Source organism: Nilaparvata lugens, chromosome 7, assembly GCF_014356525.2.
Source record: "Nilaparvata lugens isolate BPH chromosome 7, ASM1435652v1, whole genome shotgun sequence".
Taxonomy (NCBI): Eukaryota; Metazoa; Arthropoda; class Insecta; order Hemiptera; family Delphacidae; genus Nilaparvata; species Nilaparvata lugens.
In genome coordinates this window covers 41,348,624-41,365,244 of record NC_052510.1, presented here as the reverse complement: position 1 = coordinate 41,365,244, position 16,621 = coordinate 41,348,624, and the positions used below count along the sequence as shown (strand labels likewise).

The 16,621-nt window shown below is 34.1% G+C and overlaps 1 protein-coding gene across 1 annotated transcript in view; it reads left to right on the top strand.

Moving 5' to 3' along the window:
- Window positions 1-543: 543 nt before the first annotated feature.
- The window catches only part of LOC111057907, a 191,564-nt gene continuing 175,486 nt past the window's right edge, over window positions 544-16,621 (top strand). Inside the window, exon 1 of the mRNA XM_039432792.1 lies at window positions 544-642. The gene's annotated coding sequence lies outside the window, so the exon portion shown is untranslated. The remainder of the gene's footprint in view (window positions 643-16,621) is intronic.

Here is a 16,621-nt window from a genome sequence, read left to right as displayed (position 1 = left end):
GTGCACACAGAGAACGCTCAGGCGTTCCGAGTTCGAAGGTTCAAGACAATTGGCGAGCGTCAAATACAAGTTCTCCTGTTGAATTTTTCAATTTCAAAAAACAAGATACTCACAGAGAGCCTGCATCGGTTGCTTCAGGAACGAACCAATAATACGATAAGCGACTCTCTTTCACACTTATTCAATAATTAACTTCAATTTCCAAGAATGCGGAACGCCTGACCGTTTTCTGTGTGCACCTCATAGCAATAGAATTTTCAAATAAGGCTCATCAACAAATAAAACTTCTCAGTCATACCTTACCCCTAAGAGAAATTTGTAGCCACTCAAACAAGACCCTCATACAAACCTCCATTGATACCATGCTCCAACATGGGTTCAATTGAGACCTCTGTTAGCCCCCCAACATGGGTTGAGTTGAGTCCCAACCCATAAACCCGAACTCGCCCCAACGTGGGTCTGCGTTGTGTGGGTAGTGGGAGGAAGGGTGTGAGTGACGCCGGCCCGCGTCGCCAAAGTGAGTTCAGCGCATGCGCAGTGCTTAGATCCACAGGTTGGCGACTCTATAAAAGACGCCGAGCGACGCTCCTGCCCTTACCAGTGTGTGGTGGACGTCCTGTCATACTAACGCCACTAATCAAGGTAAAACGCTCTTCATATTCATACTTCTTTAAACTTTTTCATTGAAATTTGAAATAAAAAATATGTATGATGGTGAGATTTAGGTAGTAGAAGACGGGAGGGTTGTGTGGAGTAGATTTTAAGATCTTGACAAAGATTCTTTATAATGTTTTCTTATATCAAAAAGTCATAATGATATTCAATTGATAAACAGATTTATAAAATACTTTCATTATCAAATCAAATACTTTGATTAATATGATATTCCAATTTATAATGAATAATATGTATCATCATTGAAATTTGGATATGAGAAGTGAGGGATGTATAAGTGGAAGTACTATATTACAAAGAGTTGAAGAAGTTATCTCTTCTCTCATTCTTGCTGAAATGGAAAAACTTCTCTTTCTTTTCAATGGAAAAGAGAAATATATTTCTATTGTATCATAATAAATTCTCTATAGGGGAATGAAGTAGATAAAATACATGATAAATTGGTAGTGACATCGTTCCTCGTTCCTCGGGTAAAGATATTGGAGTTCAAGAAATTGGGAAGGTTCCCAAAATCCTTCTGCCTTTGAATAAGTTCACTACTTATGAAGTTAAAACGCTTTTCATCTTAAAACTTTTCGAGAATTCTGTCATAAAAATGTTGTTAGTATCTCAAGGTAAAGACCTAAATGTACCTATATAATCGAATGATAGATAGTTGAGATGATAGTGGAAAATATGTAAGGTAGCAAGCCATGATACATGAGTATGAGAATTTCTAACAAGAATTTGAGAAGTATGGGAGCCCGACAAAGTTTAATATTTATTTTTACGTCAATCAATGAGAAACAATTCTCTCATTCAATTTTTCCCCTTAACAATTTGAAATAAGAAACAGAGGAAGAATGATAATAATATAAATAACAAATCAAATCATAGGCGGATAAGAGGCCTATTATTCGTATCAAAGTGTGGCGGAGTTTCCAAAAAAAAAATAAATAAATAAAACAGAAAAGTTACATTCCCATACTTCCCGATAAATCAATATGGATTTAGCTATCTCCCACATCTTATCTTCAATCGATATGAATTGATCCTATCTTCTCATCTTATCTCCTTATCTTATCTTTTCCAACATCCTCGTTATTGGAATGCCGATTGAATACTGAAGAGAATTTCCAATAGGATATTGAAAACGAATTATCTTCGGAGAAATGTGAAGAGTTTCAAGACTGAGGGTAGAGATAATTGTCCAGTCAAATGGTCGTTTTTCAGGAATTAACCGCGAAAGAATTTTTCTTGTCGATTCTATATGTGTTTTTCTATATAACCATAGATTTGGAGAAAATTGTACAGAAACAGTTTCTGTAGAAAAAGCCAGGGCAAAACTCTCGTACCTGCTCAGCTTTTTCCTGCTTTTACATTCAAATTCTAAGTAGTATGATAAGATTTAGGTATACATTTTTATCCAACATGCAATATAGAATTGAAACTTATAGAAAAACACCCACATTTCAATTTTGAAAGAGCGAAAAACAATACAGAGGCACAATACTGAATACGATATGATAAGTTTCATCTGTTGCACTCTCAATCGAATTGAAAACGATATTTGAAATGGTTGGAATTCATGCATCTTTTCAATCGATTGAGGTTGATTGAATTTATCATTCGTATACTTTATTTCATTCTACAGAAAAAAACTTATTTGTTAAAATTGGAAAAAGACTTACTAGTCATTCATCATTGATTGTCGTACGGGGAACGTATGGTAACTTTCAATGATTTGCTTATTCATCTACTAATCTCTACAATCTGATTTTGGAATAAAAAACCTATATCACTTAGTCTAAAAAGAGGAAGAAGGTTGAATGTTCAAAACCGATTTTGTGTGTAACTGGTTCTAGAAGTTATCATAAAAATCTTCTCCTGAAAAGTGATGCGGAGAACTCCAACAATGGAAATAATATTGTATGTTCTATTTTTTTACGAAGATGATAAAGTGCACTTTTTCTTTCACTTTCAATCGACATTTACTTATCGAACTTTAACAATGAGAATCACGCCTACAAGTCCTCGCAGTGATGATTTATGGAATCAACCTCTTCTAGAGATTGATATCTTCCTCTTCAACTTAATAAAATTCAGTTGAAAAATACATTTATGGGATTATCAGATTATGAATACAATGATTTATTCTCATATCAGACTTGAATGGGATTGTGATATTACTATCACAAGCAATGACTGAGTTCATAAAATAATATGATGATTGAATATGAGAAAATACGGTTTATATATAATCACTACCGACAGTGATATTGATATATCACTACCACGTTCATTGGCTGGATCAATGATCCATAGACCATCAATTTTGGAATGGTTCACTGATGAAATTGATAAGAAGCATTTCTTCATAAGCCAGTTAGAAGATGCGACATGTAACTCATGGTCGAATAATCTGTTGAAGGATAAAGGAATAAATCCCATGAATGAGATTCCCCGGCCTTCAGGCTCAGATTCTTTTGGTGGAAAGGAATCACTTTGTGCCCTTATTATTCAAAAACATTTCTGTGCTCTTTCCACTAGAAGAAGAGAAGTTTGATTGATACTCTCCGTTCACACTTTCCTCACATGGAGTATCATATCTTCTCCCCTAAGAACGGACCATACAATTCTCCTGATACAGTTGAGAGTTTTAAGTTCCAATTTTCAATTGAATAATTTTTCATTTTATTCCTGCATTAATGGAAATAGAATGACAATGATTCAGTTCGTTATACCATAAGCTCCACTGAACAAAATATATCCATTTAATATTGAATCGTTATACACAGGCTCCATAAGTTAAAAGCTGCCTTGAAAATTCCCAGAATAATATTTCTCCTTATTTTTCAATCCAGTTCTCCAAGAAAACGTTCAGGTGAAAGCAGTAAGTTACTCTTGTGACAAATTTGAATTTCATCTTTAATCAAATATGTATATTTTTGTTGATCAGAAGCGTATTCTGAGATGTCGAAAATGACAGGATAGAATAGCAATCCTATTCTCAATTCACATAAAAATCAACTCTAAAGTTACATCATCTGGGATTTTAGACCTATTCTGCAATAAGCGGAAAATAATCTTATTGAAGGTACGTTGAATTGATCGAAATCTCGACCTTAGCATTCCTAACAAGCAATTTTCTCAAGCTACAAACAGCTTGTTATCTTCCTCAAAGGAAACGAGGCTGTCTCTTATGAAAAATGAGTCAATAATACGTAATGATAGGTTGATGAGCTCCATAATCTGATTGAATGTTGAAGTTCAAGGATAACTAAAAGTAGAAATATTCACATACGATATTGCAGATCTCTGGTGAATTTCATATTATTTTCTTGAAAAATTTGTCCATTACAATAATTATCACTTGCAATTCAAAGACGTGTATCTTGTCATATTCATTCATTATTTCATTGATAAAATGAACACCTAATTCATTAAAAGTGTTATAATCATATTCATTCAACTAAAGATCTTTTCAGGCTAGAAAAAAGCATTGGCAGAGTAATATTATAATAAGGCTACCTCACTAATGGTAAGAAAGATACCATTACAATCGACAATGTATGTATATTAATGTAGTTCCAATTTATAACAGTATTCTATTTCGAAAGTAATTTTATACCTTAATGTTCTATTCCAAAGTGACGTTACATAATAACCCATTAGCCACGCTGTATTGACAGCTATGATCGACATAATTTTATAGACTACAATAATATACAGAGATAGATTATGCGGCTATGGCCACGCGGCTAGTGTCGTCTCTTAGAAAACTATCAAAATTCAAAATAACTATTAAAGTTCTTATGCAATAGAGAATCATGAGATCCTACAAAAAATAATTTGTCCAAATTATACATGAAAGTTGCATCTCCATCCCCATTAAAAAAGGGTGAAAGGAATTAATGTGATAGTTCCAATAGATCCATGGAATTAAGTAATATTTTTCTTTGATAGTTCGTCTACTAAATTTCTACTAGACCTTCTCAACGATAATAATAAGTTTCAACTGCATAGTACTGTGATTTTTAATATAGAGAACAATAGCAATTCACCCTATGTTTTCATGATAATATTATGTCAAGTAGTCAGTCACTCCTGATAGGCCGGCCGTCACTGTTTGTTTTGGAGCTAGAAATAACAATTCCCACATTTTAGCCACTATTATGATTAGATTGAAGCCAATCTGATAGTGTTTATGTACAGGTAGGCTGAAGCAAATTCGACGTTATTCCGATATTTTCAGGTTTGGGATGCTGTTATAGAGAGATTCAAGTGATGTTTTATATCAAGGAATAAATTTGGTCAGAATGTCATAATAAATCGAGCTTATTATTATATTTAAAACAAATGTTTAATTAAGAAATATGAATTGAGGATAATTTAATATCCTTATTAATTAAGGATATGAATTAGAGTAGGTTGATGGATTCATACAGATTATATTATATTCATACAGATGAATCAAATCAATAAATCTAAGTTGATAGGATTTTTTTATTTACAATTATTAATTTTTAAATAAGGATGTTTTTCTCATCAAGAAATCTGCTTGTTTTCAAAACTTAGTTATAAAATATTATCCATTATGTGACAAGTTTGATATATAGTGTGTAGTTCAATAATTCAAATGTCAATTGAACATATAATATAATAATAAACAGCATTTTTTGAATTTGACTATTTATTACCAATTATTTATAATTGGGGTCAATGGTGACCCCACCATACCTGGAGTGTTACTTTTTTTTACCATACCAGTTGAGGGTTAAAATATTACAAAAAGTAACATTACACATATTCAAGCTCTTTCGAGCATGACCGCATGATATGGGAGAAATCCAAGTAGATATCAATGATGATGGATACATTGTACGGTAGGCCTACATAGAAATATCAATATCAGACCAAAGATTAGACTAGAGATCAGATACAGTCATTGATGTATCAGAAAAATGACATAGCCACTATCTGAGTAATGAATCCTATACTATTAAACGAGCAACTTCTGTTTATATGTTTGTATTTCACCGGATCTCGACTACGTCTCTAACGATTCTCACGAAATTCAGAACATAGTAGGTTTATAATAAAAAAATTCGATTGCACTAGGTCTCATCCCTGGGAAAACTCGCTGAAGGACTATAAAAGAAAAAATATTATTCATTCTTGGAAAAGCAGCTGATAATAATTATTTCGTCGTCTGTAGATGATAGAAGTGAGTGAGCGAGTTCATGTGTGTGGGACTGTGTCAAAATTATGGCTCAGCTGTTGAACTTTTGTAATCATTCAATTAGGCACTTAGTGCTGGTTGCAAAAAAGCCGGGTTATTTTCAATCCTGATTAATTCCAGTAGATCCATCTTTTTGATGTTCTTCTCTGATTTGGTTCACGAGAAGTTAATCAGGATCAAAATTTAACCGGCTTTTGTGCAACTGGGCCTTTGTGAGGGAAATTTTTGCATTCCTCTGGGAATTCATCTCAATTTACTTTGATTAGATAGAACATTCCTGTATGAATGTTATTATAATTTCTTCTTTAGTAATAAATTTTCTATGCTTTTGTACTCCAGAGCGAAGCTCGGTCCCCGATATTCGTTATTACGTGTGGTACAAAAGAAATGCATAGTACGTACTTATTGAACGAGCGTAACAATTTTATACTTTTGACTAACTCCAGGCTCGTTGTACATGCAGCTTACTATATCAAAGACAGTTTGGCTATTGAAACTTTTTTCCCATCGCCACCATTGAAATTGAAAATATTTGAATTTTATAATGGAGCTTGTATGAGATTATAGATGAAGTACCACCCATCAGGACGGTCCACATAACACCTTGGGTTGGCTTAAGAAGAAGTGAGAATTTGGCCAGGGAAGGCCGACAGATAGAAAAGGAAATAAAGAATGGTACAAAGCTAAGTCAATGGAAAAAGTGTCATTCTAGAAATATGAAAAGCTCATTAAGAAGGAGAAGAAGGGATTTGGAAGAAGGGCCCCCTTTAGTCGCCTCCTACGACAAGCAGGGATACTATGGGTGTATTCTGGTCTTCAACAAATTATTGAGTACGATGTTCGACTCAAAGCTCCCCCAACCCACAGGGGGCGATCATGCCTAGATTTCTTATACAGGGTGTCCCACCTAGGTTGTAAAAGCCGTTGACCATAGATTCTACTCGACATTTTTGACAAAAAATGTTCAGTAAACTTTTTTCCTATCGACCTTAGTTTTCAAGATAATATCGATTTTTCGATATTTTCAGAATATGCCTACTTCCGGTCATTAAATACTCAATAACTCGAAAACTACTGGTCGAATTTCAAAGAGTATTCAAAGAGTTGGAAAGAGGAAAAAAAATTAAAGAAGATTGATGTAATTTTATTCGTTGTTATTTTGTAGTTTTTATCAGGGCTTTAACTTGAAAAATGCTATTCTTCAAATTCAAAGTCAAATTTCAAACCGCTTTTTCTCGATTTTTCTCCGTGTAATTATAGTGATTTCAATATCACAAAAACTTCTCCAATTCATGAGCTTTCGAATGAGTATAAATTTGAGAAGGAAAGTTCCATGATAAAGTGTTCAAAACTGCTAATATCTGGAATGAACGCCTTCAAAATGAGGAAATTCACAAACAGCATGCATCAAGTGATGATCCTAAGGGTGAAATCACCTGATTTCTCTCTGACAATATCCACAAGTTTTAATGAAAATTTCAACATTCTACAATTATACGACTTTTTCAATAACTTGCATTATTCTCTGTACCATAAATCCTGGATAAAATAACAAGAAGTGTATGTATATGTTTCAACCTATTTTCATACTTTTCAGTGTGCTTTCTAGTTAATTGGCATGATATGTATCAATTTTGACTAGTCAACAGCTGTTACAACCTTGGTGGGACATCCTTTATATAAAAGAAGATAAGCGTGTAAAGCCAGTTGCACACATCGGTTTTTGGACGTTCGATTTCTTTGCCGTCCTCATGAAATCTACCAGATTAAACGAAACTCGGCAAACACATGAACTCATGATTTTTTTGTTAAGTTATATTTAATAGAAATTATAAATACTGCAAAAATTCGTAAGTACAAGAATCGATTTGCGTGTAACTAGACTAACATAGATGGTGCCATCTATGGATTAGGGTCATCCTAATCCATGAAGCTGTCAATCAAGGCAACTTAACAATTTATTAATTTTCAATTACATCAAAACCTATCAGGACCCATCAGTAGAGTTATGAGTGATAAACAAATCAAACTTCATCTCATTACCACGCCAAATAATGGTGTTCCTCCAAACGAAAATCAAATCTGAGTGGAAGATCCAATTCAGTTCCAGACGAACGATCGCTGATCAATAATTATCATCATCATCATCACCATTAGTGTTTACAAGATGCCATCTTAGTGGATGTCACAGTGTGACGTTCAATTTAGCAGCTCGCTCTTCTTACTCGATAGATTCTGCTTGATAAGGGGGTTGGCAGACAGCCCGATTACATTATGAATACATGAGAGGAGGCTGAAGAATGATGTCAACCGAATACATAATAGATTCTTGAGATTATTTTTTGGACGCGTGTTGCAGTAAACTGAAAACTTTTAAGCGAATTCAAAGCGTAACTTCGAAAGTATAGTTAGGGTAATTACAGTACAACAAGAAGCTGCCGTGAAAGTCTCTTCCATATTCTATGCAATGCTGAAAAATGCACTAATGCTGAGAAATTCATGTATCTTTAGAATATTTCATGTAATCTTGTTGAAACGCTTTGTTAGCAAAATTAAGATATTAACGGAATAAACTACCGAATTACGATATCATTTGAAAAGTTTCCAAATCTGATCATTTTATTACATATATTATTATATCCATCAATACTGTCTTGGCGGCTCATCAGAATCATCATAAATATATAAATACATACACTAGTTATCGATCTTGAATGGAAAAACAACACTACTTCAAAGAGAAAGTCTCCAAATCCATTATGAAAAAAAACTATACAAAATTATTTAGCATTTATCTCCAAGTTAGAAAATGTACCAGCATATTATCTCCAATACAAGCTTCGCACAATCCCACAATTTAAAGAAATCTAGAAACTTCTATCTCAATCAATAGCTGTTTCCAGTCTCAGATAAAGTTGTAATCGAAGTTGTAAGTCGAAGTTTGGCTGCAAACAGTCACGCGGTAATAGATTTTCATGAAATTTGACGTATAAACAAGGTTTTTGGAAATTTTGCATTTCAAGGATAATATAAGAGGAAAAATGAGCCTCCTTCATACGCCAATATTGGAGTGAAAATCAGACTATAGAATTATTCATCATAAATCAGCTGTCGAGTGGATTATAAATCGCATGCCATGACGCATGCAATTCAATATCTCAATGTAACTTGGTAAAAAATCAGCAGCTGTGTAAACTATAAATTGCATGCCTCATTGAATGCAATTTTCATTCATATCACTATTGCAAAGAACTTATAACAGCTTGTCTGGGCGCCTAGATGTCTTCTGGTTTTCTCGCGCTAAATTCCGGGAAGCGTTATAATTATTATGATAATTAAATCTTGTGTAAGCATGATCTGATGAAATAGATAGTTGGTGTATCAGTGTGGATGTGCATATGGTTTGGGATGTCGTTCAGGTATGAATTTTATCAATTCTATAAATAAATTTTTTGTTCATTATTTGTTATTATATTCTTCAATTTTCATAAGTTTCGGGATTTTAATTCTCAATTTGTTTTATTTCTCCTTTATTTCTATAAGTATTTGGAATCTTCGTATTTTTCATTTTTGAATAAGGTGGTATTTTTGTTGTTTGTATTATTTATTATTAGCCCATAAGTTCGTATTATTTTTATCATTATTTTTCGTTTTTCATTTGTATCTGTACAATATTGTTAATGTCAAGGAGACAGATTTGGGGAAACCTGTTAACTCCATTAGGAATAAAAAGATTAATAAATAAACTATTGATTGCGTGCAATAATGCATGCAATTAATAACTAAAATAACATAGTATTGTCTCTCGAACTTTCTCTGCTTTGAACTTGGGCTGTCCTGTTGCCAGTATGTCTTGAAGGAGATTAGCTTCTGATGTTAGCATTTTTGATACACCAACCATAACAGCCATTAGCCGTTTTCACACCGATATCTCGCCGACACGACATGCAGACAGGATCTACTCTGATGGACAATATAAGGAGGCTGCGGTTTATAACTGCGCGGGGTCTACTGTTCACAGAACTACTAGTATAGAAGGAGGCTACTCACACATCGAATTTTTTACGTCCTTATAAATTCTTTAAGATTAAACAGATGATGTTTGTCAAGTTCCGTTTAATCTGGTAGAATCCGTAAGATGTCTTTATCACCAGAGTCAACAATTTACTCTCTACATATAAATTTCTACATGCTTTGTTTCTTCTAAAAAAGACCTAGGTTTCGTATCGACTGGTATCTCCAGGACTGGATTTGAATTCATTCTCATCTCACAAATTCCACCTCTGATCAAACTTGATCAATCATTACAATTTTCAACGCCAATAAATTAATTATTGCTAGAATGAGAAGCTGATAGACACGACTGAGGCCAGGTCATACGTCTGAATAGATCCTGATAACTCATTTGCAAGTTTTATTTTGTCAATGCCTATTAAGATGCAGCCCATGCCGAGTGTGAAATCTCGCTTGGTATGCTTATCATACTCAGAGAGAACTCTTGGCAAATTGAACAAACAGCTTCATTAAAAGACTCTATATACTTGTTCACATGCGAACCCAACGCAAGATCATACCTGCATGGTATTGTCGAAACAATCATACCTCACTTATTGTTCTTCAGAGTACTAACTAGTTTAGGAGGAGAAAGGAGTGGGTCAATTTTGTTGTCCAGCGAACTTGACCTGTAAAAAGGTTCGAAGAATACGAGTTCAAAATTTGAAGCTGATTGATCAATTCTTTCTAAAGTTAACTTATTGTAGACCATACAAACAGACGGACAACGACTTTGGCCTTCAGTAAGTCAAAAGTGAGGACTCGCTAACGCTCGTTCTGATATAATAAGTGATATATTACAGATTACATAATAGTATAGTTTTGGATGTATGCTGTGACATTACTCTAGCATTGACATTATGATCCATCAATTATTCAAATATAACTCAACATATGATAAAGTGTATGCATATTGAGAGAAGAGTAAAAACATGTTCTATTCCTTCAATGGAATAAGTTGACGAGATACATTGATATATTCTCAGAGTATTTTTCAAAACAGTTGAGTTCATATTCACCTTAATTTAATCATTCATGTAACACTGACTCACTTCCTCTCACACTTTTTTCGTTCTCTCTTTTCTACCTACACTTACTCCATTTCACTAAATCCCTCTTCCTCTCTCTTTCACCACCTCTACAGAATGCCGCAATCCACAAGACAAGACCTACGCCCTGTAATTCAAATCGATATAATTCGATTATAGATGACACTTGTAGCATTGACTGACTTGATTGTATTATAATTGGCAACAGTATGTATCCATCAATAGGTCAACATTACTCAGGCTTCTACATACAAACTACAAGCTCTATTATGCATATATACATGTGGAATATAATACCACTACCACTATACGTGTGTAGTGTGTACAACACATAAATATAGATTGATTTAGATATAGATATTTGAATGTCTATATGAATGGGGCTCGTTTGGCGTACCGTAGGCATAATAAGTCCTAAGTAGTGTGTATATCATAATAAGGACAAACATATCACTGTGTAAACCGATTAACAGCATGCTATAGGTAATTTCCTTATTGGTTACCCTGATGTTTGACAAGGGAATATTTGGGCAGCTGTTTACGTGTAGTATGTCACTAAAATGCAAGTACAAATTCGCAAATCAATTTTCCTGCTGTAAACAATTCAATGCTTGAATTATTTATTAGAGATTATTTATCATTTATTAGAGCTGCTTGTAGTAATATTGACCTAGGTAATAAACGTGTTTGTTATTCAGGGTTTCTTGTATAGCAAACTAATGTCCATAGTGATATTATGTTCAAAATACTTATTTCATGCAAGAATTTGGTAATTTCGAGAATTTTTGTTCCAAGCTCTCAATATGTTAAATACATTTTTACTTTCCTTGCCCTATTACCATAGGTAAGGAAAGTATTGCTTTCCGAAAAAAATTAAGGTACCCCAATTTCTAAATTTCTATACGTTTCAAGGACCCCTGAGTCCAAAAAAGTGGTTTTTGGGTATTGGTCTGTATGTGTGTGTGTGTGTGTGTGTGTGTGTGTGTGTGTGTGTTGTGTGTGTGTGTGTGTGTGTGTGTGTGTGTGTGTTGTGTGTGTGTGTGTGTGTGTGGTGTGTGTGTGTGTGTGTGTGTGTGTATGAGTGTATGTGCGTCTGTGTACACGATATCTCATCTCCCAATTAACGGAATGACTTGAAATTTGAAACTTAAGGTCCTTACGTTATAAGTATCCGACACGAACAATTTCGATCTGATGCAATTCAAAATGGCGGCTAAAATGGCGAAAATGTTGTCAAAAACAGGGTTTTTTGCAATTTTCTCGAAAACGGCTCCAACGATTTTGATCAAATTCATACCTAAAATAGTCATCGATAAGCTTTATCAACTGCCACAAGTCCCATATCTGTAAAAATTTCAGGAGCTTCGCCCAATCAATGCAGATAGATTCCCAATTATCAGGCTTCAGATACAATTGAAACGAAAAAAAATCTAGTGGAGTAGATTGAGCATGGAAATCTCTACAATTAATTTTCAGTAACATTTTCACCTAAAATTGAAAATAAGCTTTAAATTCGAGAAAATGTGATTATTCAATTGCAAATTATTGTTGATTCTATTAAATCATTCACTATGAAGAGATAGCAGACCTCATGTGTGTCTCCAGCGTTATTGCCCTGTCACCAGCTGGCTCAAATCTTTGAATAGTAGACTTGAGATGCGCGGGAACACTAGCGTCAGGTGATCAATTTTCATAACGGCAAGGAAAGTTGTGTGAGTGCGCCACACCAGATTTTTTTTCATTTGAAGAAGATGATGATGTTATTCCTTTATAATAGTATGGTTATTATCTCATTCAGTTAATGATTACATAAATCAGAGAAATGATTCAACAGCTGGCACAGCATTAAACAGATTTACAAATCGAGCTACATTCTAAATCATCAATGTTACCTTTTGTTATTGGGATTGAGCACAGTCATAGCCACCTCTAATACACCTGTATTAGAGGTGGCTATGGCACAGTATAATGATTTGAATAGTAAAACTATGAATTAAATTTCCGAAGGACCAGCTTGACATCAGTTCAAGCAATGAGAGATAAAATAAAACAAAGGAATATTGAAAATTAAGCATAGAATAATAATCATAGTTCACAGTGCCTTGAGTCATTGTTGGAGGTCGATGGTTTTCGATGAGTTACCTGAATTATTTGCGTCCATGGCCATGGAAAGAAGACGCATAGTTCACGAGCACTGGACACTTTCACTGGTAACACTTGTCTTCAGGTGTAAACGAAAATAACGAGGTTTAACTAAATGAGGTTTTTTAACAAATAATAAAATACTGTGTAGCGACTTTGGGGGAGAGGTTTGAACGAAGCATTACAAGAGGTAGGGTGTGACCGAGTCCATCTATCAGAGGCAAGCAAGCGATTGTACTAGGCCTAGCTTGCCCAGGGCAGAGCTAAGCGACTAGAGCCCCGGGAGAGATAGCACCGCGCAGGCGTACTATGAGAAGATTACGATGACTTATTAAAATACTAATTATATTGTTGTTGGGCGTGTGGCGCTAAAATATGAAACTAATACAAAATAAGTAGTGAGCTATTAATTCAGTATGATTATTACTTAACAATCAATATTCATGAAATATTGTTGTATCTCTAAAGTATGATTTTAAACAATACATCTGAACTGCAATCGTTATAATAAAAATAATAAATTACCATGCTTTCTGTTTTTCGACGAATACACTTAGGTACCTGCCACTGGAATCTACTATTTCAAGTTTTGCTCAAAGTTGATAATAATTATTAATTTATAAGTCATGTAGAACATAAGTAATAATCATACCGTCATGAAGGTGGCATCTTTGAATTGTTGAACTGAACTTTGGTAAAAATCCAAATTTCAATATCAACCTTCCGGTAGTCGCGCCTTACTCAATCACACGAGCAGTCGCGTGTTGTATTTTGTATAAAATCCAATTTTCCAAGTTTTATGTACTCTGTTTATTGTCAAAACATATTAATTAATTGTAGAATTACTTTTTCCATCTTCTTGGATTATTTTACGCCTATGAACATTTGGATGATTACCAATTCAAAGCCCAATAAGGTACATCAAGCAAAGCTATCAACTCTGTGTTATTGGTTCGTTTACAGTCCCCGTATACAGTCTTTTCCTATCTTATGCACTATCACGACTAAATGGCAATTTATTGGAAAAAAAACCTAAAGACTGAACCATTGCTCGGTTGATACTGCACAGTGGAGCGATGGGGAGAAAGTTTTGGAATGCATAGGTGACTCATTCACTGACACCACCACATTCAATAGTTTTGTGCAGCAAAAAACTGACCCTATTGTACTTTTTACAACAGCGCGACTGCCGGAAGGTTTACTATCGACCTTTTACTTGATAATCTAAGAAGATGCTTAGGAGGCACACATTACTGTGAAAGCATGATACTTAGCAACGAAAGCTAATTCGTTAATCTGTTGCTAATCGCCTCAATCTGTGCATTACACTTGACATCAATCATCTATGAACACTTCACTCCAATGAATTCCGACGTTCCCTGATCATAACAGGATCTAGGACATAACGAAAAATATTGATGATTTTGCAATTCAGTAATTCAACCCATTAGAGTACAGTAATTAGCAATCATTAAGGTTTTCATCTGCTGAAAATCCTTGAAGTATGCTCAGCGCAAATTATCCGTGAAAACCCATTGCTGATCAGCTTTTCACTTTTTCCAGCAAATTTTCCGCAGCTTTCCACCCCCAACAATATTGATTCACTTTAATTTTGACGTTCAATTCTCGGCTATTTGTCGGAAAATGGAAAACGTGTTAGGCGCATTGTATTGTTACAGAAACGAGCTTGCATATTCAAATAAAGTCTGCTTTTTGTAGAACACGAAAAGCGAGGAATGGAGTAAAATCTATATTCATAGTTTTATATCTATAGTTCAGTATTCATATTCGGATTTCATGCTTTTTCATGAACTAATTATTTATTTTCCTGTGTTTTTTGTGGGACATCGTTTTTTTATTTCATTGCAGACATGTAATACAATTTAATATGCTGAATTCCATTCATGGGAAATACCTACGATCGCGGATTTGTTCAGTTTCACTGTTTGGAATTGATTTTGTGGATTAGATAGGACGTGTGAAGAATGATAATATTGTGAAAAGGGATGAGAATTGAGTAGATTAGAACTTTGATGAAGACGGCTGAGGAAGAATAGAGATGAGAAATTGTGGATGAAGGATGTAGAATAAAGAATGAATATAGAGCATCGAATTGCACAAAATAATCTAATGGAATGAACTGCATAATGTGTCAGTGATGCCCAACCTAACATTAAACCACAATTAGAGAGAGGATAGCTTGAAAACCCTGACATAGAATAGGGTGGTGATGAGAAAGCACTGAAGAGAATGAAAATAACGCGATTGGATGAGATATATCTCAATAAATTAATATTGATAATAGCTCACCATTAAAAACAAGATTTAAATATTTATTCAATCGCTCAGCTCACATCCAAACCTCAAATATATCCATTATGTATATCAATGGTGAATCAAATATAATAACCATCCAGTTATAGTAAGTTTATCATAATAATCCTACGATGTGAAAAGAGGATTATTTTAGAAGCCAGCAACAAACAACAGCAACAATAGATTCACTCATTTCGTCCGTCTAGAAAGAAAAACAAATATTCAATTATCTTTTTCAAAATAATTGGATCAACCAATGAAGCTTTTATCCTGATGACCGAAAACCAATCAAATTCTGTAGTTTTCGAGTTACTGAATTTGAATTGTTCCCAATCTCCGTTGTTTTTCTCAAAACCTCTCCACTGACAACCAAATCACAATACAGGTCATTGTGTGACAAAAGTGAGCCTTGTTTTGTAGCGCAGTGACTGATAGTAATATTGAGATTGCTACTTTAAAAAATCGAGAAAGAGTGAGAGTTGTATTTGTATTACAATAATTGATTCAAATGGAATAATTGATTTTACTACGGTTGAAAATCGGAGGATAGAGAAAAACGTATAGTGATTGATTGTGATAATCCAAATCGAGGAAAAGAGAAGAATTATTAAAGCTGTAGCTTTCCAAGAGAGTTTACTTCGTGAGATAGAACTTTCTCTCGTAGAATTCCCTAGAGTGCTCACTGTCCCTTAGTCAAGGCCGAAAAGGTCTCCTGAAACCACAATCAACTGAATTTCAACAAATTATCTGCACATTCATTCCACGATTTCTTTTCCAAGTCTCTTTTAATCAATATCCTCTTCAATAGTTCAAATGATCGAGTTTTAAAACGACCGTAAATTGTTGGAATCTTGAACGTTTTTCTTATTCAAATATTATTCATCGGATTGTGGTTCCATTGGAGAATTTGAAATTATTCATTGAATTCTCATTTTTGAATTGTAGTTAATCCAAATCTTCGACAGTTGATGCTTAATCCAGGGTACGTTCGAACCGAATGAAATATTACGAGAATATTATGAGAATCGTATCAAGGCGTAAAACCAAAAGATATGAGATAATAAAAGGTTTAAGAGGATATTATTATAAGATATGCCCATATGGATAATAATAACAACAACACAGTATCTGGAAGCATACAGATGTTAGGAACAATATGTTGAGG